Source organism: Sorex araneus, chromosome 1 (assembly GCF_027595985.1).
Source record: "Sorex araneus isolate mSorAra2 chromosome 1, mSorAra2.pri, whole genome shotgun sequence".
Taxonomy (NCBI): domain Eukaryota; kingdom Metazoa; phylum Chordata; class Mammalia; order Eulipotyphla; family Soricidae; genus Sorex; species Sorex araneus.
In genome coordinates, this window is record NC_073302.1 from 11,798,393 (window position 1) to 11,823,035 (window position 24,643).

General features: G+C 61.6%; 1 protein-coding gene across 1 annotated transcript in view; it reads right to left on the bottom strand.

Annotated features, from left to right (window-relative positions):
• Positions 1–11,849, bottom strand: part of DAB2IP (DAB2 interacting protein) — a 169,560-nt gene extending 157,711 nt beyond the window's left edge. The window contains exon 1 of the mRNA XM_055131555.1: positions 11,811–11,849. The gene's annotated coding sequence lies outside the window, so the exon portion shown is untranslated. The remainder of the gene's footprint in view (positions 1–11,810) is intronic.
• Positions 11,850–24,643: the final 12,794 nt, after the last annotated feature.

Here is a 24,643-nt window from a genome sequence, read left to right on the forward strand (position 1 = left end):
ACAGAAACAGACACACACATGCATACATAAATGCATGAATGCTCACATATACACACACATGCACACATAGGCACGCAGCAGGACACACATGCACTCACACAGGTGCACACATGCACACACATACAGACTCATGAGCTCACACATGCACAGGCACACACAAACACACACGCACATACATGTGCACACATGCACACACAGATGCACACACATATACAGACACATACACACACATGCACAAGCACATGCATGCACTCACACAAACACACACAGACGGGCACAACACATTTGCACACGCACAGACGCACACACTCATACAGATGCATGCACACACATGCATACACAAATGCGTGCACTCACATAAACACACACAGACCTGCGCGCACACACATATGCACAAATATGCACACACAGATGCGCATGCACACACACACACGTGCATGACATTGATGGTGGTGTTTGTTTTTGTGGTTCTGGGGATCCACCCCAGGGCCTCGCTCTTCCCAGGGCAGTGCTCTTGGAGTCTCCTCCTGGGTCATGCGAGGTTCTGTTGGTATTCAGGGCACCCAGTGACGCAACCCTCTGTGGGTGGAGGGAGGTGGGTGGAATCATTGATGAGTCTGTCCTCACCGTGCTGGGAGGGAGAGTCAGGACCATGGCGTGCGGTGGAGACCATCGCAGGGGTGAGGGGCGAGGGCCTGGGCAGGCGACATTCACCTGCACGCTGAGCCTGAGCAGTGGGCGGGCGGGCATAGCAGGACCGTCCGCGCCTCTCCCGCGAGTGACGTACCTAGAGAGGACGCAGCCGGAGCAGAGCCCAGGACCGCGGAGGGGGCTGGGGGTCTCCGTTCCCAGGGAGGCCCGTCTGGAGGGCTGGAACCCCAGCTGGGGCCTGGAGCCCGCCCCTGCAGCCTCTCCCACACCCACCCCATCTGTCCCCGACTCCCCACTCATGAGACCCATGAGCACACACACGCACACGCCTGGCGTCAGGCGCCACTCTGGGGACACACGCAGAGCAGCGAAGGGCTCGCGTGTGAGGGAGGAGCCGGCCCCCGGCCCACGGCTGGGTGCTGGGGCGGAGGCAGGTGGGCGGCTGCGGCCAGCGGCGAGGAGCTGACCCGCGCGTGGGTCTTCCCTAGGGCCTGGAGAGAAGCCAGCGGGGCCAAGAGGAAACAGCCCACGGGGTGCAGGCATGGCAGGAATCAGGGGTGCGGTGCGGGAAGGGCCAGGGCTGGGCCCCGGGGGCGGGGACTGGATGCCAGAGCCAGGAGGGGGTGGCTACTGGGAGGTCACCAGCCAGGAGGGACAGGCCGGCTGGGGCTCTGCCAAAACCCGGAAGAGGGATTGGGGTGTCGAGGGCCCGGACAGCGGGCAGGGCGTGGGCACGGCATGGGCACCGTCATGGGGGGCTGCTCCAGGTGACCCTCAGCAGGCTGCCCTCTTTGGGGGTGGCCTCGGGGTGTCCCTTGCAGCACCCAATGGGAGATGCCCCCATCCCGGGTGTGGTCCAGCCAGGAACTGACCCAGACAGACGCCCAAGTAGGCCAACCCCCTGGGAGCCACCCAGGTCAGTTCGGGGCCCGGAGGGCTCCTTTGCCCCCTGCAGGGGCGCTGAACCCCGCTCTCTGGGCGCTCTGAGGCGCCCCCTACACTGTCCTGTCCTGACCGGGGGAGGAGGCCCCCATCACGAGCACCCGAGCACATCTCGGAGCCTGCTTCCGGCAGGACCCAGCCTATGGGGCCTCGAGGAGGGGCAGGACACCTGCCCTGTGGCCTGGCTGGGGGGGACGGGCCCCAGGGGGCATGGCTCAGAGACCCTGGAGAGTGGTGGGAAAGGGTGGAGAGAGCAGGGCACAGAGGGGGGCCCCTGGGGGAGGGGTGGGGCTAGGACAGGGAGGAGCCATGACCTTTGCTGGCTACCCCCCCCACTCCACCCATTGGCAGCCGGAAGTGAGCACTCAGCCGGGGAGAGGTTAGAGCAACTTCCCAGGACAGTGGTGACCGGGAGTGGTGAGGGAGGCTGAGGCCGCCACGGAGGGTGCAGGGCTGGTGCCAGGCTGGTGCCAGGGCCAAAGGCATGCGGGCGGAGAGGATCTGGGGGGCCATGGGCCGGTGGGAGCCGGGAGCTGGGGTGACTCTCGATGCCCTGGGGAGCCTGCACCTCACACCACGAGTGAGCCGTTTGGGGCCCGTGTGACACGGGGCACGAGGTGTCTCGGCCCCTCCGGCTCCCTCCCCCCAGGACACACGAGGGGGCCCCACGGTCAGGCTCTCTGCTTCGCCCAAACACCTCAGTGCTCCCCACACCTGTGGGGCCGCCGGCCACAGCCCGGCCAGTCCCTGGAAATGGGGTCACACCCGGCGGTGCACTGGGGTTACTCCTGGCTCTGCACTCAGGAATGACTCCTGGCGGTGCTCGGGGGACCCTAGGGGCTGCTGGGACTCGAACCCGGGTTGGCCACGTGCCAGGCAAACGCCCTCCCCGCTGTGCTATCGCTCCCCGAACTGCCTTGTTCTGAGAACCGCAAACAGCAGAGCTGCCGGAACTAACGCTTGGTACATGTGGGACAGCAGGGATTTGAACCCAGGACCCCGTGGCTGCACGGCAGATGCTCTGAGTGGCTGCTCAATTCCTCTGGGCCCTGACTCTAGGTTTCCCCAATAACCCTGCCCCCCCCCGGCTCTTTCTTCTGCCTACAGTGCTCTTCCCTCTGTGTCCACTTCTTCCAGGAAGCCTTCCGGGTCCCTCTGACTGAGTGGAGGAAGCAGTCACCGCCGTGGACAGGAGAGCATCTTAGGGGAGTCATTTCATGGCCCCAATTTCCTTGTCTCTAAGGCAGGGACGGACACACCCTCAAGCCTTGGCACCCTGGCACCAGTGCCGAGGCCGGGACCTGGTTTGCTTTGACAGTTGAACCCGCTTCCTGGAACTCGACTCCCCTGGGGTGGAATGCGAGTGGGTTCCGTGCCTTCATAGGAGGATCCGGAAGGAAGGTGGGAAGAGGGTGCAAAGGGCCCTAGCACATGTGTGTCTGCCTGACCACTGGCTGAGCACTGTCCTGCTGGCCCCCAGCACCTCTGGGGAGACCCCCTGCCCCCTAGAACTGGGCCGGGCAGCAGGGTTTGAAGGGCTAGACATGTCCTTTGGGTGCAGAAGTCTTGGGTTTGACCACACGGCCCCCTGAGCACTGCCCCTAGAGTCCCCCAAGCGTGGAGCTGGGAGTAGCCGCCAAGTGGCCAGAGCTCCGGCCGGACTCCCCCAAGGGGAGAAGGAAGAAAGGCAGGAAAGAGGAAGGCGGAAGAGAGCTGAGGAGCAAAGGCACCCGGGTCCTCACCGCCAGAGGGGCCCATCTGGACCCCGCAGGCTGCAGCTGGTGACACCGGGCGCACGCGTCGCTGTCTCCCCATCCCAGACCACAAGAGCTGGTTTCTTCTAGCCATTAGCATAGTTTCCCCGCTGCCGTGAGATGAGCCTGTGATTCTCGCACCCGTGTTTGTCTCCGGCAGGCGGCCTGAAGCTCATCTGCCCCCGGGACTCACGACTGAGTCCTGGCCCCGCCGGGAATGATTTTGCTAAGATCAGGGGCACCTGGATCTGACTTGGCTTTAATGGCAGGAGGTGGGGGCGGCAGGGGGACCCTCCTGGAGAAGAATCGACTCCGGGCGGTTCCAACCTGTTTACACAGGCGGGGAGAGAGAGACTCGCTCCACAGAAGCTGAAGCCACTTCGTCATCACCCCAAGTCGTCTCGCAGTGGAGTAGAGTCCGGCTTGGCGTGCTCTCGGGGAAACGTGGAGCGAGGCGGGCACGGGTGGGGGGTGGCGGGGGTTTCAGTGGTGAGGCATGCTGGGCAGGTGGGGGTGGGGCTGAGGGAGGGCCCCACGCTTGGCCTCATTTGCCCGCATCTGTTAGCTCCTTCAGCCTCCCATTTCCCATCTGGGCTCTCTCCTGGGCAACACCTAGTCTCGCTATTACTTGCCAAGAAGGCCGCCAGCCTCAGGCCGCTCTGTTCGAGGAGCTTCTGTCGGTATTTGACACCTGTAGAGGCCAGTGGGCGCGTGCTATGGTTACTCCCATTTCACAGATGGGAAAACTGAGGCCTTGCACTTCAGGCACTTGAGCGAGCTGGGACTTGCCCAAGCTCACAAGCCAGGAAGGATGCTGGGCCCCAGGGAACAGTCTTGCCCCGCTCTCGCCTGGTGCGTCTTAGCTGGAAAACGGTTCAGACTGGGGCGTCCTTTTGGAGTGCTGCTTCACTCGGGCCGAGAGGATCAGAGCCTCAAGGGGGTGTGGCTTGGGTTGAAGCCCACTCAGGAGTCAGGCATGACCCCCAGAGTTGTGACCCCCCACCAGGGACCGCCTTGGTTGAGGGTGTGTGTGTGTGTGTGTGTGTGTGTGCTGTATCTGTGGGTCTCCCATCCTCAGGCTCAGCGCCCGTGGCTGTGGCCAGCCACCCTGCCCGCTCCTCGCTTCAGGGCGCTTCCTGTCCACCCCCCCACGCACAACCTCCCCCAGCCCCAGAAACCAAATGTCCTTTATTGTCATCCAGGATCTCTGACAAAAGCCACTTCCAGATCCCGCCTGTGCTCCCATGCCAGTGCTCTCTGCCGAGGGCCAGCAGCCTCTGCAGTTCCTTCCCTCTCTGCCCAGCCTCCCCTCTGGGTGGGGACGAGGGGCCTTGGCCAGTGCTTCTGTGTCTTGTCGACTGTTGTTGGTCTATCTCAGTCTGGAGGCTGCTCCCCCCAATGCCGGGGGCACCCCGGGGTGTCAGAAGCGCCTGCAGGGTGTAAAGGTTCCGGCCCCAGAGCCACCGGCCGGCCCTGCCTTGCCCAGGGGTTTTAAAAACTGATGGAGGGGCTGGAGAGGTAACACAGAAGGTCGGGTTCTTGCCTGGCACCTGGTCGGCCCATAGGGTTCTCTGAGCCCAGCGGGAGGGACCGCTGAGCACAGAGCCGGGAGTAAACCCTGAGCACCACAGGGTGTGGCCACAAACAAGGCAAAACAAAACAAAACAAAAAACTCTGATGGAGAGACACCAGAGAGAGGCTGCATCTCGGGGTTACACACCTATGCACCCATGCACATGTGGTCATATTCAGACACACGTGAGCACATACACACGGGCACACGTATACACGGAGGGACATGTGGACTCATGCACAAACACGCAAGCAACACATGTCCCTCAGAGAGCCGGGAGGCCAGGCCCGGAGTGGCACAGCCCTGTGGACGCGGGGACCACGCTGGTGCCCCAGGATCTCCATCAGCTGCAGGCCACCCTCCCCGCCTCCCGAAACACGCTGCTCCCCAGGATGAGCCCCGCCCCCACTCCAGCCTCGCTGTCGCTCCTGCTGCCTGCGCGGCCTCTGATGCCCCAGAGTGCCCTGGGCGGTGGGTGGGGAGCCCCCAAGTTGGCAGCTAGCAGGGCTGAGGCTCTCCTGGGCAGGAGGGAGGGTGGAGGAGTGGCAGATAGAAAGCGGGGCCAGCCCAGGAGGTGCTCGGAGGCCCAGCCCAGTGCCCCCCAGAACCCACCCGGGGTTCTCGGGGGACAGTGGGGGTGCTCCCTCCTCCCAGGATGGGGGGCTCCCAGTCACAGCTGCCTCCACTGGGCCTCACCCCTGCAAGGTGTGCCCCCAGCATGACGCCCAGCCACAGGTCCCCCGGGCCGACCCTGGAGAGAATTGGACCGCCCCCCCCCGCCGCATCCCTTCCCCCTTGGGGGCCCAGCTGCCAATGTCACCTGTCTCACACATGGGGAGACTGAGGCTGGGGGCTGGGGCCTGTGACTTCGCTCATCAGCAGGTTCTTAACCCCGAGACCTGGCACTCCGCATCGTGGGGTCCATCCACACGGACCCTCAGCACGGGCTTGGTGGCCAGCGAGGGGGCCGGGGCCCAGGGCCCTGGCTGGGGCTGCTATAGTCAGGAGCTGTGTGACTCCGGCTGAGTCCCTCAGCCTCTCTGAGGCTGGAGCTGTGTGACCCCGGCTGAGTCCCTCAGCCTCTCTGAGGCTGGAGCTGTGTGACCCCGGCTGAGTCGCTCAGCCTCTCTGAACACAGCCCTCTTCTCTCACACCGGATGGGTAATGCTGCCTTCACAGGGCTGTGCCGAGAGGAAGTGAGACGGGAAACGGGGGCCCAGGGGGCCCAGAGATGCTTTCTGAGGGGCTTCTCTGGGAGACAGACAGCCCACAGGCTGCAGCACAGACCCAGCCCGTGCAAAGCCCGAGTTCCGTCCCCCCCCAGCATGGCACGCGACCCCAACGACATCCCTGCGCCCCCAGGGTCAGCTCTGGGGGCCCTGAGCACTGCGCGACGAGCTCTTACAAAGGTTCACATGACAGGGGACCGGGTGATAGCACAGCAGGCGCGGGGGGGAGGGCGTTTGCCTTGCACGCGGCCGACCGGGTTCCATCCCCGGCATGCCAGAGGGTCCCCCGAGCACCAGCGGGAGTGAGTCCTGAGCGCAGAGCCAGGAGTGAGCCCTGAGCATCGCTGGGTGTGGGCCTCAAAACACCAACAGCAAAAGGTTCGCGTGACACCTCGCAGCACCCCCGGCCTCGCGAGCACTGCTTGGGAGACCCTCCCGAGCCCAGTCGTCTTCTACTGGATCTGGGCCAGGGCTGAACCTCGTGGGGACACCGTCAGCCTCCTCCTCCGGCGACCAGGACCAGAGGGTGGGGGCACGGGGTCCCCGACGGCTTCCAGCCTCTCCTGGGACTGGCTCGGTTCCGCCACAGCTGTTCTGTGCTCCGGTCCTCCAAACCTGGCCCTGCCACGGAGCACTGTGCCTGGAGCTTCACTGGAGACCTCTCTCTCCCCGGGACGCAGACACCCCACATCCACAGATACGTGGGGGGTGGGCTGGGGGCAGCTCAGCGACAGAGACCACCCGCAGAAAAGGCAACAGACTGAGGACCCGGGCACTGTGGCCGGAGCACCCGAGTGCGAGGCCCACCCACCACGGGGTCTTGGCCCATGCAGCTCTGCTGGGCCACCGGCACGCTCAGACTCGCCTCTGGAGGGACCTCGTGCAGAGCCCTGCGCCCAGAAGTGTGTCCCGGCCGGGGCCCTGACGGTCAGCACCAGCGGGAACACACACCCTGGGGCCTCAGAGCTCGAGGGGGGGTTGAGGCACCTGCCCGGCACACCTCGGACCCTGGCTCCATCCCTGGCATCGCAGAGACCCCTGAGTGCCACCAGGAGGGGTCCCTGAGCACGGCTGGGTGTGGCCCCAACAGGGGTAAAAAGCAAAGAAACATTCAAAGCCTGCGTGACCTCCAGGCGCGTGACCCCTGAGTGCCCGAGCCTGACCCCCTCCCGGTGAGGGACTGACACCCCCGGCAGGTGTCCAGGGGCCCCAGGATGCCGGCAGGGCAGGGGGGGTTGCCCGTCTGGACAATCCCAAAGCAGAGGGGAGTGAGGGTCACAGGGCAAATTTGTTGCCACGCGGGTGGGTCCCGGGGAGCCGGCCAGAGAGAGGGAACAGACGCAGAAGGGTCTCCCTCTGGACACCGCCTAGGCGAATATCAAATACCCCCCCCCCCAAAACAGGAAGGAGAGCAGGGGCACTTGTCTCCAGTAGAGAGACTGGCTCTGGGCCAGGGGGAGGGGGCAAGTCAGGGAACACTGGGACAACGGGGAGGAGAAGTGCCTGCCACAGAGGTGGGGGGGCGGGGCGGGAGGGAAACAGGGACATTGGCAGGGGGTTGGGGGGTAGTGGCATTGGTGAAGGGACTGGTGTTAGGACAGTACACGCCTGAGACTCAGTGAAAAAATGTCTTTGTAACTTTGTAATTCACAGTGATTCAATAACAAAAAGAGAGAGAAAAAATTCCGGCACACAGGTGAAGAAAAGAGAGAGAGACAGAAAGACAGACAAGAGACAGAGAGATAGATAGAGAGAGAGACAGAGAGAGGAGAGAGAGAGACAGACACACAGACAGACAGAGAGATAGACGGAGAGACAGAGAGATAGGCAGAAAGAGACAGAGAGATAGAGAGAGAGAGAGGAGAGAGATAGAGAGAGGAGACAGAGAGAAGAGAGACACAGAAAGAGAGATAGGCAGAAAGACAGAGAGAGACAGAGACAGACAGACAGACAGAGAGAGAGCCAGGCAGAGAGACAGAGAGAGAGACAGGCAGAGAGAGAGAGAGAGAGAGGGAGGGAGGGAGGGAGGGAAGGAAGGAGAGAGAGAGAGGGAGGGAGGGAGGGAGGGAGGGAGGGAAGGAGAGAGAGGGAGGGAGGGAGGGAGGGAGCAGCAAGCAGACAAAGGGCCCTGTGAGGTGCTCGAGGCCTGGGCCTTGCATGCAGGAACGGGGGATGCCAGGATGCCAGGTCTGATTCCCAGCACCCAGTGTCCCAAGTACCTTTGGTGATTGATTGATTTGTTCATTGGTTGAGTTTGGCCCATGCCCAGCGGTGCTCAGAGGATACTCCTGGCTCTGCACTCAGGAATCACCCCCGGTGGTGCTCGGGGACCATACAGGATGCCGGGAATCGAACCCTGGTCGGCCGTGTGCAAGGCAGGTGTCCTACCCGCTGTGCTATTGCTCCCGCCCCTCAAATACCGTTGGAAGAGACCCCTCAAGCAATGTACCAGGAGAAACCCCCGAGCACCCTGGGCTTGCCCCCCACACACAAAAGGAGACCCCTTATTTGGGAAGGCACAGACAGCAGCTCAGACACGGCCCCGGGACTCTGCCTTGTGGGGGAGCACTCAGAGCGAGCGTGGTGCTGACCCCTCGGCCCTCGGGGAAGGCCTGTCTCCGGGCTGCACTGCTCCCACCTGAGGTCCTGTCACATCCAATGCAGGCCTTGCCTGCTTGACATCAGGGGAAACCGAGGCCCATCTCCCAAGGGCTCGCAGAATCCTGAGACATCCGCAAGCTCTGCCGACTCTGTGTTCGGTTCTCAAGAACTCCGCTGCCCCCCACCCTGCTCTGCGGTCACCCCCACTGGCTCCCGGGTGCAGCTCAGGCCTGGCTCAGCTGGAAGCAGGGAGAGGACCCAGAGCAGCGCTCTGCCTGACCCCGTCTCCATGGAGACGCCCTGTCCCCTCCCTGCCAAAGGGCGCAGCTCACCCTCCCAGAGCAGAAACACCCCTCCGTCAGCCTCAGAGCCTGCAAACCCCCGCGTGCCCCCTGGCCCGGCACGTCTCTCTGCGGGCAGTGCCACCCCCCTTTCTCTGCCAGGCCAGCTTCCCACCACTCCTTCATCCAAGGATCTGACCCAGCTCACTGCCTGCCAGCCCGGGGGGCTCTGCCCTGGGTTAGCCACTGCCAGAGCTTAGAGGTGGGGGAGGAACAGAGAGGTCACACACACACACACACACACACACACACACACACACACACACACACACAGAGTGTCCTCTAGAATAGAGAGTGGGTCCTGTGAAGAGACACAGGCATGACTTCCATGGGGGCCCGGAGGGCGTATGGTTTAGGGAAGTGTCTCCAAGGAGGTGATTTTCCAGGTGAGACTGGGAGGAAGGAGAGTGAGCTCAGTGGTGAGTGCATGCAAGACTCCGGGAAGGGGAAAGAGTACGTGCAAAGGCCCTGGGGTGATCGCCAGCTGGGTGAGTGTGCAGAAGGTCAGCACATCAGCCTGGCTGAGTGATCGGGTGCAACAGAGTCCCATCATGCCAGAAGGCAGACGTGACAGACTTTGATGAAGGGACCAAGGACAGGTGTGTGTGGGGGGGTGGGGGGATACCTGGGAGATAGTGTCCAAGAGACGGGTCCGGGGAAGCAGGGGGCAGGAAACCCTGAGTGCTGCCTCCCTCAGCAGCCGGGTGAAGCAACGTTTCAGGAAGGAGACCCGGGCTTCTTCAGGGAAGGGGTCAGCACCTCTAGGAAGCCCTCCCGGATCCAGGATGGGGTCAGGGTGCCGCAGGGCCTTGGCTTTCCCCACCCACACGCTCACTTCCCCCTAGTCTGGCCTGGAAGGCCACCAGAGCAGAGACAAACTCTGCCCGGTATCCCCAGCCCCAGAGCTCAGCCCGGGATGGGATGCAGAGAGAGGCGTGTGCTACGCGGATGAATGCGGAACGGAGGCAAAGCACAGCAGGTAGGGCGTTTGCCTTGCACGCGGCCGACCCGGGTTCGATTCCCAGCATCCCATATGGTCCCCCAGCACTGCCAGGGGTGATTCCTGAGTGCAGAGCCAGGAGTGACCCCTGTGCATCGCTGGTGTGACCCGAAAAGCAAAAAAAAAAAAAAAAAAAAGAACGGAGGCAAAGCTCTGCGAGGCGCGTGTGCCCAGCCAGGTGGCTCCTGCCCGCCTGCCCGGCCCAGAACCCCTCTCCTTCCCTCCGCCCACCCCCACCCTGGGCCCCACCCGGGCCCCTCACTGCCAGGCCAGTTCCGACCCACGAAGGCAGGGCTGGCGCAGGCGGGCCCTGCCCTGGGGGGCAGCTAGGCCCTGGCGAGTGGCGAGTGGTGCCCGGCTGAGGCCAGGGACAGCTGTGGACGCCAGGGGCCTCCTGGGGCTCAGGATCTGGCACATGAAACCCCCAGGCGCTTCCGGGCTTGCTCGCCCGCACCCCTGCTCCCCAGTGTCCCCATCCCAAGGCTTGATGCCCCCTGCAGGGACCCTGCCAGCCAGGTTGCAGAGGGTCTCCAGAGGCCGCAGCCCCCAGCCTGCCCTCCCCACCTCCCCACCCTCCCCCCCTGTCACGGGAGCTCAGGCTCCTGTGGCCTGCATGGTCTCCGGGCTCCTCTGTCCTCCTGCTTCAGGGCCCCAGCGCAGGGCTTATGGCGGGGCCAGGTGGGTACTCGGGTGCACCTGGGAGGCACTCCATGGGCGGTCCCCAGCCTGGTTCCAGCCTGCCCCCCGGACTCCCCCCCCAGAGCTCGAGCGTCTGCTGGAGGAAGAAAGGTTTGGCTTTGACTCCGCTCCCTGCAGCCTGGCCTGCCGGGGTCCGGGTGAGTCTCCAGAAAAAGAACTCAGTTTTCTCAGCAGGGACTGGGGTGCCAAGGGGCGCCCTCAAAACACGGACCCGGGCTGGGGTGAGGCCTCTCCAGGGGTGCCCTTTCCCTAAAAACTGAGCGTTCCCGCACTCAGTCCCCTGACCCCTCCCCCGCCGCGCGCACACCCTGCCCTCCTGTCCCCACCCGCACCGTCCCAACGCCCAGAGTGTTGGGGCGTCTGGGAGCCCACAGCGCAGCTCTCAGCGAGACCCTCGGACCTGCATGCCGTCCCCCCCAGCCCCAGCACTCTGCCCAGCTCTGCCGGCGCCCCCACCTCCAACCCCAGGGGCGGAGACCCCGAGCTCCCCCGGGGCAGCCGCGGGCGGCGGGGCCGAGCGCTTGCGGCCCGCGCCTGGCTTTAATTACCAGGTCGGCCGGCTCCTCCGCCGAGCCGGGTCCGGCTATATTTATCTCTGGATCTCGCTAATTAAATCCCCCTGCTCGCGGCGGGCCTGGCAGCCGGCGGCCGCGGCAAAGTTCTGCCTGTCCTTTCTGGCCCCGCGGAGCCCCTCGGAGAGAGGCTGCCGGGGGCTGAGGCGCCCTCGCCCCACCTCCCCACCCGCGTCTCGCCCTGCCCTGCCCTGCCCTGCCTGCCTGCCTGCCTGCCGCTGTGTGTGCCGTGTGCACCCCCCACCCAGCACCGTGCGTGTCCCCCCGCAGCGTGCGCACGTGCGGCGCCCAGGCCCAGAGCCTGCCCGGCCGCCCGCTCCCTGCAAGTCCAGTTCCATCCAGCAGCAGAGAGCACGGTCTGCGGGAGCCCGGGCTGCGCGCTCGGCCGGTCCCCAACTCGGCAGCGGGGCCTGCGCACCGGGGGGCGGGGGAGTGGGGGCTGGCTTACCGCAGGGGTCGTCCGGGTCCGGGCGGGAGACGGCGGGGTCCTCCATGGCGCACCGGCCCCCCGCCCCCGGCCCCACCTGGCTCATGAACCCCGCCCGCCTGCTCCATGCGCGGGGCCGGCTCTCCGCCCGCGTTCCATCGGGCGCCTTCTGCGCCTAGCTGCCCGGCTGGGCCCGCGCGCAGGCCCCGGGCCGGCCCTCGCGGGCGGGCAGGACGCCTAAAGTAGCCGTCCCCGCGCGGCCCTCCCCCCGCGGCCCGGCTGGGGGCATCGGAGGAGCCGGGGATGCCTAAAATAGGAAGAGGCGGCCGCGGCGATCTGGCCCAACTGCGCAGGGCCCAGAGCCGAGAGGTCGGAGCATCTGGATTCCCGGCCCGGGGCCCCCACCTTGGGGGACAGTGGGGAGACAGACGGACCCCGCCTGGGCAGGGGTGGGTGGGGGGGCTCCCGTCATCACCACCCGGCGCCCAAACGCGAGGGGTTTTCTCCCAGGCCCTGCTGGAGCCTCCCACTCAAATCTGTTCCGTAGACACTTCCTGCTGTGTGTGTGTGTGTGTGTGTGTGTGTGTGTGTGTGTGTGTTGGGGGGGCACTGACTCAGCCAGCCATTCCCTTAGTCACTCGGCCTGATTTGAACATCCACTGCCAGCCAGACGTGCCCCCCCCCACACTTTGCTGGGTGCCGGGTGCCGGGTGCGTGGCTGGGGGCAGAATTCTGCCAGTCACCCCGGTAGATGGGGGGGGGGGAGGAGGTGATCAAGGAAGGCTGCCCGGAAGAAGGGACACCCAGTGGGGGCCCGAAGGGATGAAGAGGAGTTCGGGTGGAGCAGTGGTGGAAGCGGAGGTGCTGGAGATGGTGGAGGAGGGAGGCAGGAGCGGGAGGCAGGGCCCCCCTCCTGGGAAGGGGCAGGGACAGACCGAGAGACAGTGTGTCTGCTCTGGTAGAAGGGAGAGGGGGCTGGATCGATAGCACAGTGGGTAGGGCGTTTGCCTTACATGCAGCCGACCCGGGTTCGATTCCCAGCATCCCATACGGTCCCCTAAGCACCACCAGGAGTAATACCTGAGTGCAGAGCCAGGAGTAAGCCCTGAGCATCGCCGGGTGTGACCCCAAAAGCAAAAAGAAGAAGAAGGGAGAGTGGAGGGAGGTGGGGATCCTGGACCCTGGACTTCGGACCCGCAGACACCAACCCTGCGCCACAGGCGGCATGGAGAAGGGAGGAGGCATGCCCAGCACTTGGGAGCAGCATCCAGGCCCTGACCCCCGGGAATGTCACTGCCTTGGTGCAGGGGAGACATGGGGCAGAGGCCCGCAGAGTCAGTAATTCTGTCCGTATTTGACCCAGATTGTAGACCAGGGCTCCTGGCTTGGTGGATGGGGGAGGTGCTACCCTGGGGCCCAATCAAGGAAGGCTGCCTGGAGGAGGAGGCATCTGAACTGAGCAGGACTGGGGTGAGCAGGGGAGGGAGGGCCTGCCGGCGGCGGAGGGAAGAGCACGCGCCAGGACGTGGAGGCAGGAAGGTTGCCCCAGAGCTTTTGCAGGAAGCTCTGGATGGACAGCTCGTGGCTCTGTCCGTCCTGCTGGCAGGGCGCGTGGCTGAGAAGGCCTCTTCCCGGGAACCGCCCGACAGACAGACAGACAGACAGACAGACAGACAGTTCCCGACAGAGAACTGCCCGGCCCAGCCCGGCCCGGCTGCTGGAGGTGCTGACGGCTGCTGGAGGTGCTGACGTGGTGGTGAGGGGCCCGTCCCTCCCCCTTGGACAATCCTGGTTCCCTCTCAGCCGCCTAATTACAGGGCCCGGCTCCCGGGCAGCTGCCTGCCCGCTCTGCTCCTGCACCCCTGCCCGCCACTCCCCCCCACCTCTGCCTGCCCACTCCTGCACCCCTGTCTGCCCACTCCCCTCCCCTCCCCCCTGCCTGCCCACTGCTCCCCCAACCCCTTCCTGCCAGCTCTCCCCCATCCCTGCCTGCCCACTCCCCTCCCCTCCCCACTGCCTGCCCACTCCTGCACCCCTGTCTGCCCACTCCCCTCCCTTCCCCCTGCTTGCCCACTGCTCCCCCAACCCCTTCCTGCCAGCTCTCCTCAATCCCTGCCTATCTGCTCCCCTCCCCCTCCCCCTGCCGCTCTCCCGCCCCCACCTGCGGCTGTGGTGCCCACTGCAGGGGCCGGTGTGTCTGACCACCTCTAGAGGGACACACGGGGGCTCCAGAGGAGGGGAGGAGCCAGCACCCACCTGCTCCCCCGACTCAGCTGCCCACAAGCCCAGCCCTAGACGGTTCCTGGTGATTGGAGCCTCCAGGACAGAATGGAGGCCTGCCCGGCCCTGCCTTGTGGAGAGTGGACAGGGCTCCTGAGAGTGAACAGTGCTCCTGAGAGTGGACAGGGCTCACAGAGAGTAGACAGGGCTTCTGAGAGTGGACAGGGCTCCTGAGAGTGGACAGTGCTCCTGAAAGTGGACAGGGATCCTGAGAGTGGACTGGGGCTCAAGGAGAGTGAACTCGAGGCTCACGGAGAGTGGATCGAGGCCTCTTTAAATCTGATGTCCATGGGCCGGAGAGACAGCACAGGGGTCCCGGCACTTGCTGTGCATGTGACCAGCTCCGGTGCAAGTGCTGGCCACACATGGGCCCTCAGCACTGCCAGGAGCCCCCATCCACCCCCCACAGCAGCTCACCTGTCCGCCCACACATCTCAACACCCGCCCACCCACCCGTTCACCCATGCCTCCCTCCCTCCCTCCCTCTGCCCCCACCCAGCCAGCCCCTGCCTCTCCCCTGCCTGCCCAGGAGCCCGGCGCCCCGTCCCGTCCCCAAGAGCAGGGCCTGACCCCGTCCCAGGAGGCGGCACGTCCACATCCCGCGCCAGCCTCCTCTGGCGCTGCTGGTGAATGCAGCCTCGCTCCCGCCCGCCCTGAGGCCTGGAGCACTGCAGGGAGGACCACTGCGGAGGCTGAAGGCCAGCGCCGACGGGCTGTGGTGAGCGAGGAAGCCGAGCAGCGTGGGCCCGGAGCCCCGGGAGCTGGAGCCGAGGTGTGAGCCGTGAGCACAGGAGGACCCTGCAGACTTGGGGGTGGGCTGATCTCCAGGGCAGGGGGTGGCCGGGGCCTGGCGCTGAGTGTTTCCAGGTACTGTGGAAGTGCTCAGGAACCAGTGCTCACTGTGCGGCGACAGACTGGTCGTGGGGGTCCGGTGGGAGGAGAGGGTTGAAGGGATGTGTGTGTGTGTGTGTGTGTGTGTGTGTGTGGTGTGGGGGTGACCTGAGGTGCAGCCGGGAGCTGGGGTGCCGGGGTGGGGGCAGGAGGAAGTGAGCAGGGGTGTGGGCGCCCCCACATGGAGATCTTTGTGGGGGTACGGGGAGAGTCGGGGCTCGGACTTTCCTGCTGGGCTGAGGGAATTCGGTGACCCGACTTGGGGTCACCGCCACCGAGGGCCAGTGGAGGGGCAGACTGGGGTGGCACCTGGAGACCAGCTGGGGGGATACGTGGTTGGGGGGCTGCCCACCCGTCTGCCCTGGGACTCAGAGCCCGGGCCTGGAGGAGAGAGACAGAGAGAGACAGGGCTGGGGGTAGGAGGGAGCCGGGACAACCAGAAGCGGCGGGAGGGGGACAGGTGGGCAGAACACGGTCGCCAGGCAGGGGACGCGGGACCCGGAGCTGGGCACACAGCCCCGAGCCTCAGGTGGGCGACCTGACCCAGAGAGAGATGGGGGCTGCCCAGTGGCTGCAAATGTCCCGAGAAGGGCATTCTACCGGGAAGGCTTCCCGGAGGAAGGGGTGTCCAAGCAGAAGCCTGAGGCACACGCCCGCCTGCTCCCCAGGGAGGGGGGGACTATGAGGCAGCTTCTGGGGGAGAGTGGCCTCAGCCTCTCCTTGGAGGAACTGAAAGTAGATAAGCGCGGCTGGGGTTGGGGTGTAGAGGGGGCAGGGCCGGCCCCACAGGGCCCCCCCACCCCGGGAGGTCCACGGAGCAGATGGTGGGGCCCTTGATCGGAGATGGGGGGTGGGGTGGGGGGGAGAGGGACGGAGCCCGCAGTGCTTTGGGGTGCCGGGGCCCACCAGCAGGGCACAGAGCTGGACACGGGGGTCTGGGCGGCCACTTTTGAGGGCGGGAGCTGCTGGGTGGAGCCGGGCAGAGCGTGCTCCCACCCGCTCCTCCCCCAGTGCTCTGTCAGCCCCGTGCAGGCACCAGCTGCGTGCTGCAGGCGTGTGTGGGTGGGGGGAGGGGGCAGCTCCAGCCCTGTGGCCTGTCTGGGGTCAGCAGGCAGGAGACCCCGAGGGCCTCCTTCGGGGCTGTTGTCAGGGCACCCTCCCTACCCCTCCCTGCCTCATCCCCAACCCACAGAGCACTTTTTTTTTGGGGGGGGGAGGGTCACACCCATCGATGCACAGGGCTTACTCCTGGCTCTGCACTCAGGAATCACCCCTGGCGGTGCTCAGGGGACCGTATGGGATGCTGGGAATTGAACCCAGGTCGGCCGCGTGCAAGGCACACGCCCTACCCGCTGTGCTGTCACTCCAGCTCCCCAGAAAGTCAGGCACGGGGCTGTTCTTTAAGGTGCACCCACGAATCACGGGTGCTAAGGTGGGGGGAGTGAGGATGAGTGGGTAGAGGGTCCTGCCCTCCTGGGACTCCTTCCCCCGCCCCGTGGGGTGGGAAGGGAAGAAATGACCTCAGAGCTATGGTCCGAGGAGGCAGGAGGCCTTGCCTGGGAGCATCTGCAGACCCCAGGGCCGGGAAGATAGACGAGTGGTTAGAGCCCATGCGGAGAAGGCACGAGGCACCCAGTCGTACCCTGGCACTGCATGCATGCCCCCCAGGCACAGCTGGGGACAGGCCGGGCGAGCACCTTCCTGGGGGGTCTCCCCGGAACTGTCCAGGGTGACCCCTTCCCCGCAGGCGGGTGACTCCCTGCTACAAGGAAGAAAAGAAACGTTTAAGGTGCCAGTTAGCCACAAAACGGTGCATTGAGTGCAAGGGTTGGAGGGGAAGAAGGATGGGGCCCGGGAAGGGGGGCAGCCCGAGACCCCGGAGGGATGGGGCGTGGGGGGCAGGGACCCTCTCGAGACGTCCGCCTGCGGGGCACCGAACTCGCCGGGCGGGGGTCAGGGCCGGCATCTGGCGCCCGAAGGCTGCGGAGCCACCTCCAGGGTCCTAGCGGCTAGCTAGTGGGTTACCTGCGAGCGCTCCGCGGCCGCGTAGACGCGGCGCCCGCTCTCCCCGCTCCCGCCCGGCCCGCGCCGCCTGCCCCGCAGCGCCACCGTGTGGGCGCGGCGCCGCACTGCGCCAGGCGGCCGGACTCTCCGCTCGCGGTCGGGTCGGGGGTCGCAGGACATGAAACAATTTTATTTCTTTTTCAGAATTTTTTCCCAATTTTTAAAATTTATTTAAAGGGGCTTCAGAAATAGCACAGCGGGTAGGGCGTTTGCCTTGCACGCGGCCGACCCAGGCTCAATTCCCAGCATCCCACCTGGTCCCCTGAGCACCGCCAGGAGAAATTCCTGAGTGCAGAGCCAGGAGTAACCCCTGTGCATCGCCGGGTGTGACCCAAAAAGAAAAATAAAAATTAAAAAGTGAATTTTTAAAACTTATTTTTAAAATTAAAAATCTTATTTATTTATTTAAATGTAAACTTTTAATTAAATTTTTTTTTTTTTCAGAATGGAAATAGGTTTGCTGGCCGCTTTTGCTCTGTCATGATTAAGTACCTGCGTACCGAAATGGCACGCAAACTCCTGAGGCATGTGTAAGGCTGAGATGCAGCGTTCCCTCCATCCCCCAGCCCTAGTCCCAGTCTGGAAACCAGGGGCTCGAATTGTCTCCTACACGGAAGGCTTGCATCTATTCTTTCCTTCCGTCTATTCTTTCTGCTTTGCTGTCTTCATACCCATACACATATGCAAATTATTCCTATTCTATCTGCCCAGACTTTGGCCATTAGATTTTTGTAGGGGCGTGGGGGGAGGGGCAGTGCTGGGATCTAAACTCAGGTCTAAGTCTCACAGGAGGCGGGGTGGGGTGAGGGGGGTTCTGCCACCCAGTCACAGCTCAACCCTATTTGCTTTATCTGTGACACTTATTTAAATTGAGAAGTAAGAAATGAGCATCCACTTAATACACGTGAAACCTGTGAATCTGAAGAGAGAGAGAGAGAGAGAGAGAGAGAGAGAGAGAGAGAGAGAGAGAGAGGACACCGTGAAAGCACGTGCTTTGCATGGCCGACACTGCCTGGCTGCATGGATGGTCCCTGGGCACTGCCAGGAGTTATTCCCTAAGTAAAGCCAGCGTGATCCCAAAACAAAACAAATTTCTCTCAGGGTTGGAGAGACAGTGTGGGGGATTAAGTCACTCACCTGCAGGCTGACAATCCCAGTTTTAACTTAAGCACTGGCAGGAGTGATGCCAGAGCATTGGGCTGGGTATGGTCTAAACACCCAATTAACAATTTTTTTTTAAAGGACAGGAGCTAGAGTGATAGTACAGCTGTTAATGCACATGCCTTGGTCAAACCAGGTTCTATCCCCGGCACCCCATATGGTCCCCTGAGCACTGCCAGACTAGGTCTGAGCACCACTGAGTGTGACAAGCCCCACCCCCAACCCAAAATAGCACTGTAGCACTGTGATCCCGTTGTTCATCGATTTGCTTGAGTGGGCACCAGTAACGTCTCCATTGTGAGACGTTACTGTTTTTGGCATATCGAATACACTACAGGGAGCTTGCCAGGCTCTGCCGTGAAGGCAGGATACTCTCGGTAGCTTGCCGGGCTCTCTGAGAGGGATGGAGAAATCGAACCCGGGTCAGCCGCATGCAAGTCAAACGCCCTACGCGCTGTGCTATCGCTCCAGCTGCACCCCAAAATAAATAAATAAATAAAAATTTAAAATAACAGTTCAATAAACTTCAAGGTTTCTTTCTTGTTTACTTTTTTTTTTTTTAACTTACAAACCTATTTTTTTCTCCTCTCCTACACGCCTCCGGATTGAATCGGTATTTTTATGACTCTTTCTCATCTCTTTATTAGCTTGTTAGTTTCCTGTTCTTTCGGCGCTTACCCTAGAGATTACAGCACGTATCCTTGACTTATTAAAGTCTCGTACAAATGAGCTCTCTGAGCACTGGTAGGGACATTGCAGCAACCGTCGGCCACTTAAAATTCCATTCGCCCCCTCCTGACTTCTACGCCATTGTCATCTGGTACCATCTGGTAGTTTAATTCTTTATATCTTTCATCTTCCACAAGAGGATATTATGGTTTTTAGAACAGACAATATTTGTTTAGGTTAACTACAGATTTTCTCTCTCTCCACTGGCCTTTTTTTTTCTTTCTGTGGCTCCAAGCGTCCGTCTGGGACCCTGCGTCGTCTGCAGGAGAATCATCCCTCCCTAATTCCTCTGACGGGGATGAAACTGGTGCTGAATTATTAAAGTTTTAATTTGTCCAAAATACCTCCGTTCATTTTTCAAATGGCATCTTTTCCCATATGAGCTGCCCGTCATTTGGGCTCGGCAAGAGGCAAGACGAATCCTGGAGAATGAGCGGGGCATGCAGGAGAGAGAATGAAGAGTGGAGAGGGGAACTTCAGGCCAAATACATCAGCATTTAAACTTGACATAAGCTCCATCGTGACCTCTGGAAAAAAGACAAACATGAACACATCAGAGGAGAAACCGCACACCCCAGCATGTGTGCGTGACTTACCGGGGCAACTGGACCAACATCAAGATAGAAAAATGATGGGGCTGGAGTGATAGCACAGCGGGTAGGGCGTTTGCCTTGCACGCGGTCGACCCGGGTTCGAATCCCAGCATCCCATATGGTCCCCTGAGCACCGCCAGGAGTAATTCCTGAGTGTGGAGCCAGGAGTAACCCCTGTGCATCGCCGGGTGTGACCCAAAAAGCAAAAAAAAAAAAAAAGATAGAAAAATGAGGAACAGAAAACAGTGAACCCCCAATAAGTGGGTTTAGCTTCATCACTATCAGCCAAGCCAAGTGTAAGGGGGTGGGGGGAAAGCAAGGCTGAAGAGAAAGAGCGAGCCCAGTTTGTTTTGTTTTATTTTGTTTTTGTTTCGGGGGCCACACCCGGTGATGCTCAGGGCTTACTCCTGGCTCCGCACTCAGGAATCACTCCTGGCGGGGCTCAGGGGATCCTATGGGGATGCCGGGGATTAAACCCAGGTCTACTTGGTACAAGGCAAGCACTCTGCCCACTGTACTATCGCTCCGGCCATGAGCCATAGTTTTTAAAGCTCGATTTGGTCTAGGGATGTAGCTTAGTTGTGGAACAACTCACCTCATAAGGGAAGGCCTATAGGAATTCCACTTATGAGGCAGCTGCGGATTCTAAAGTCGCATAGAATTAATAACACCCTCCCCATCCTATCCTGCAAAATTCAAGACAAGTACAAGGAGAAACATCAACCTTTTTTTTTTTTTGGTTCACACACGGTGATTCACAGGGGTTAGTCCTGGCTCTGCACTCAGGAATCCCCCCCTGGCAGTGCTCAGGGGACCATTTGGGATGCTTGGAATTGAACCCGGGTGTGCCTTGTGCAAGGCAAACACTCTTACCTGCTGTGTTATTGCTCCAGCCCCGAGAAACATCCATCTCAATCCCTCTCCCTGCAATGGAGAGCAGGGGCTGATCAGACAGCAGGAAAAATCTCCCACAGCTATAGGGCATCTCTGCGGAGCTGGTGAATTCCTTCAGGAGCACCCCGTCACGTCACGGGGATCTGAGTTTGTTTCTCATCCCCACCGCCTGATGAAGGTGATGAAGGTAGTACCTGCTTGTCCCCTTCCCGCTCCCCCCCCCCGCCCCACCATATACACATACACACCAACACACATTCACTCTCCCTCCCAATCCACTTCTTCTTCTGTAACTAGAAGTATGCTGAAGAGACACTGTTACTTTGTGTTTTATTTTTTCGTTTTATTGAATCACCATGAGATAGTTACAAGCTTTCATGTTTGAGTTACAATCTCACAATGATCAAGCACACATCCCTCCACCAGTGCACATTCCCCACCATGATATCCCGGATATACCCCGCCCTTCCCCACCCTCCCCCTGCCTCCATGGCAGACAATATTCCCCATACTCTTCCTACTTTTGGGCATCATGACCTGCAACACAGACACTGAGAGGTCATCATGTTTGGTCCATTATCTACTTTCGGCACACATCTCCCATCCCAACTGGTTTCTCCAGCCGTTTTATTGCTTGTTATAATACACACTAAAAAGTTACTCTTTTTTTTTTTTTTGCTTTTTGGGTCACACCCAGCGATGCTCAGGGGTTACTCCTGGCTTTGCACTCAGGAATTACTCCTGGTGGTGCTTGGGGGACCATAGGGGATGCCGGGGATCGAACCCGGGTCGGCCGCGTGCAAGGCAAACGCCCTACCCACTGTGCTATCGCTCCGGCCCCTAAAAAGTTACTCTTATATTAATAATTCCCTTTGTTGTGGGGGTTGTTGCTTAGATATATGGGATGGCACATGCATACTGGCTGTCTGGGCTTACACAGGTGCTGACTCTCTGAGGTTGCACAGGGAGGCACTGTTATTTTGGAAGATAGCTACTGCCATCACTACCCAATTTCCCATTGATTGCTTATTTCTTGACATCGGTGCAGTCTCCTTATGGGTCCCTGTTTAATTCTGTAGTGAGATCAACATCATATTTTCTCCAATATAGGCTGATTATGATCAATACTCATAATGATGCCCAGAGTTTCCCAGATTCCATTAGGGAATACGCCTTCTTTAGTTCTGCCCCCTCCGTCCTTGCACACTTCTTCACTTTGGAGTAGAACTTGACATATGGGCTCATCTTTTTTTCCCCTGCCCGGAAAGTCAGTCATTTCCCTGCAGAGTCAGTGGTTAATTCCCACCAGAACCATCTCTGGAAACTGAGATCTGGGTGCTAGACAGGACCACCAAGCCTGGCGAGCCCCACAGCCCCCTCTGTGGACAGAGCTGGGAACACATGTGTTGTCACCTGTGCCTTTGCACTTTCCTCGCCAGAGACTGAGCTTCCTTCCTGTCCAGGCTGGCCCGGCGTGAGGTCCTGCAGGGTGGGTGCCGACTTGAATGGATGGAGCGGATAAACCAGTGCTCTGCTTGCAGGTGGAAGGTCAGGCCCAGAGCACCTGAGGGGGGGCACCTCTGCAGGCCGTGTCTCTCGGCCGGCCTCTCAAAGTTCAGAGATGGGGGCCTGAGCGACAGTGCGGAGGGGAGGGTGGGAGGGTGTTCACCTTGCACGGGTCTGACCCAGGTTCTGACTCTGGCTCCCCACGGGGTCCCCTGAGGCCTGCCAGGAGTAATCCCTGAGCACTGTTGGGTGTGGCCCCCCAACCCAAACTACCCCCACCCCCCCAAAAAAAAACCAATCCAAAGTCCAGAGATGGGAACTAGAATTTTCCCCCCAAATTGGGGGACAACAAGGAGCTAAAGGTGGGAGGGAAGGCTGTGAAGAGAGAGGCTTCTAAGATCTCAGGGATAGGACGAATGGAGACGTTACTGAGTAACTTGACGAGTAACTTGACGATCAACGGGATTTTGTGATCGTGATTGTGATCGTGATGATCGTGACAGCTTCTCCCGCCCCAATTTTGCCTCGTACTCAGTGCAAGTGGGCAGGTTCCTTCCCTGACCACTGTGTCCAGCCACCACAGTACTGGGTGCCCGGAACGCCCACCCCAAAGGCAATGCTGGTATGTGTGTCTGTTTTGGGAGGAGGTTAACCTCGCTGGTTCTTGCACTCATGGTCTCCCCAAGTGCAGGGCTGGGTCTTCATCTCTGGGGGTCAGGGAGGGGACGGACCTGCCCAGGGGCACAGCCTCCAGCGACCGCTTCATGTGCAGTGGGCACTGGAGCGTCCAGGCCGACCTTCTGCCCTGCTGGACGTCCCCGGGCCCAAGTGGCCTCACCCCAGCTTCCTGGGCCCCCGTCCCAGGCCCGCCACATTAGAGCCTGCCTTTTGGAAAGGTTCCTGGGGGGCTCCGGGGGAGTGACTGGGTTGCAGGGGACCCGCGCGGGTGCCAGCGACCTGCCCCTGCGACACCCCCTCATCCCTGGCTCTGGGACCCCGCACGGGGCTTGCGCGGCCCGGTCGGGGCAGCTCCACGTCGAGCTGGAAGCCCCCGGACGGGCATGGGGGGGGGGCAGCCGCGGGCCGGGCCGGGCCGGGCCGGGGCGGCCGAGCGCACCGCGGCCCTGTGTGGGCACGAAGAGACCAAGAGGGGTGGTCACCCAGAGGCGCCCGGGGTCCTGCCTGGAACTCTGGTCCAGGGCCGTCTGGGAGCATCCCTGGCCCCGCCCAGCCCTCGGCCTTCCTCCCCTGCAGGAAGGCTGATGCAGCGGCAGGGGGCGCTGTAGAGACACCCACGCCTGTGGGTGCAGGTGGGGGTGTGTGTGGCCAAGTCAGGAAAGGAAAAAAAAAAAAAGAACCTGCCCCAGAAGGCAGGAATGATAGTACAGCGGGGAGGGCGCTCGCTTGCAGACCTGGGTTCGATTCCCATGTACCCCTTATGCCAGGAGAGGTCCTTGAGGGCAGAATTAGGAGTAAGCCCTGAGCACCGCTGGGTGGTGGCCCCAAACTCAAACCAAACCGAACCAAACAACCGCCCCCCCTCCCCTCTACACCCTTGCCCCATAATCAGACAGACGGAGCTCAAGTCTCGCTGGAGGAACCTGGTCACGTGACCTCAGCCTGCCTCTGGGCTGGTCCTCCAGGACTGAGGGGAAGGGATAGGATGGCGCTTTGCATCCGGCACCCCGCGATGGCTGGGGAGAGCAGAAGGCCGGGGCGGCGGGGGTGGCGGGGGGGGGGGGTGGGGGTGTGTATGTACCGGCTCTGCCTGAGGGATGCGTGCCGGCAGGAGTAAGTCCTGGATACCGCCAGGTGCGAGGGGTCTGGGGATGAGCCCCCCACGGACGTGACTCCGTGTGCTGCCGGCTGGGAGGCTGAGGTCTGGGCAGCTCCTCTGCCGAAAGTGCAGGCTACTTCCCTGGACACGCGTCGTGGACTCTGCACACAGGAGCCCTGGGCTGGATCCCCAACACCGCCAGAGGGACCCCTAAGCTCTGAGCTGAGAGCAGCCCCTGAGCGTTTCCAGGTGTGGCCCAAATACCACCACCCCGATAAGACAGGTGGAGCGAGGACTAAGCTGGATTCTCTCTCTCTCTCTCTCTCTCTCTCTCTCTCTCACACACACACACACCCACACCATCACCCCTGGCTACTGGCCTCTCCCCACCTTCTCTCTCTCTCTCTCTCTCTCTCTCTCTCTCTCTCTCTCTCACACACACACACACACCCACACCATCACCCCTGGCTACTGGCCTCTCCCCACCTTCTCTCTCTCTCTCTCTCTCTCTCTCTCACACACACACACACACACCATCACCCCTGGCTACTGGCCTCTCCCCGCCTTCTCTCTCTCTCTCTCTCTCTCACACACACACACACACACACACACACACACACACCATCACCCCTGGCTACTGGCCTCTCCCCGCCTTCTCTCTCTCTCTCTCTCTCTCTCTCTCTCTCTCTCTCTCTCTCTCTCTCTCTCTCTCTCTCTCTCTCTCACACACACACACACACACACACACACACACCATCACCCCTGGCTACTGGCCTCTCCCCACCTTCTCTCTCTCTCTCTCTCTCTCTCTCTCTCTCTCTCACACACACACACACACACACACACACACACACAATCACCCCTGGCTACTGGCCTCTCCCCACCTTCTCTCTCTCTCTCTCACACACACACACACACACACACACACACATACACACACACACATACACACCTACGAT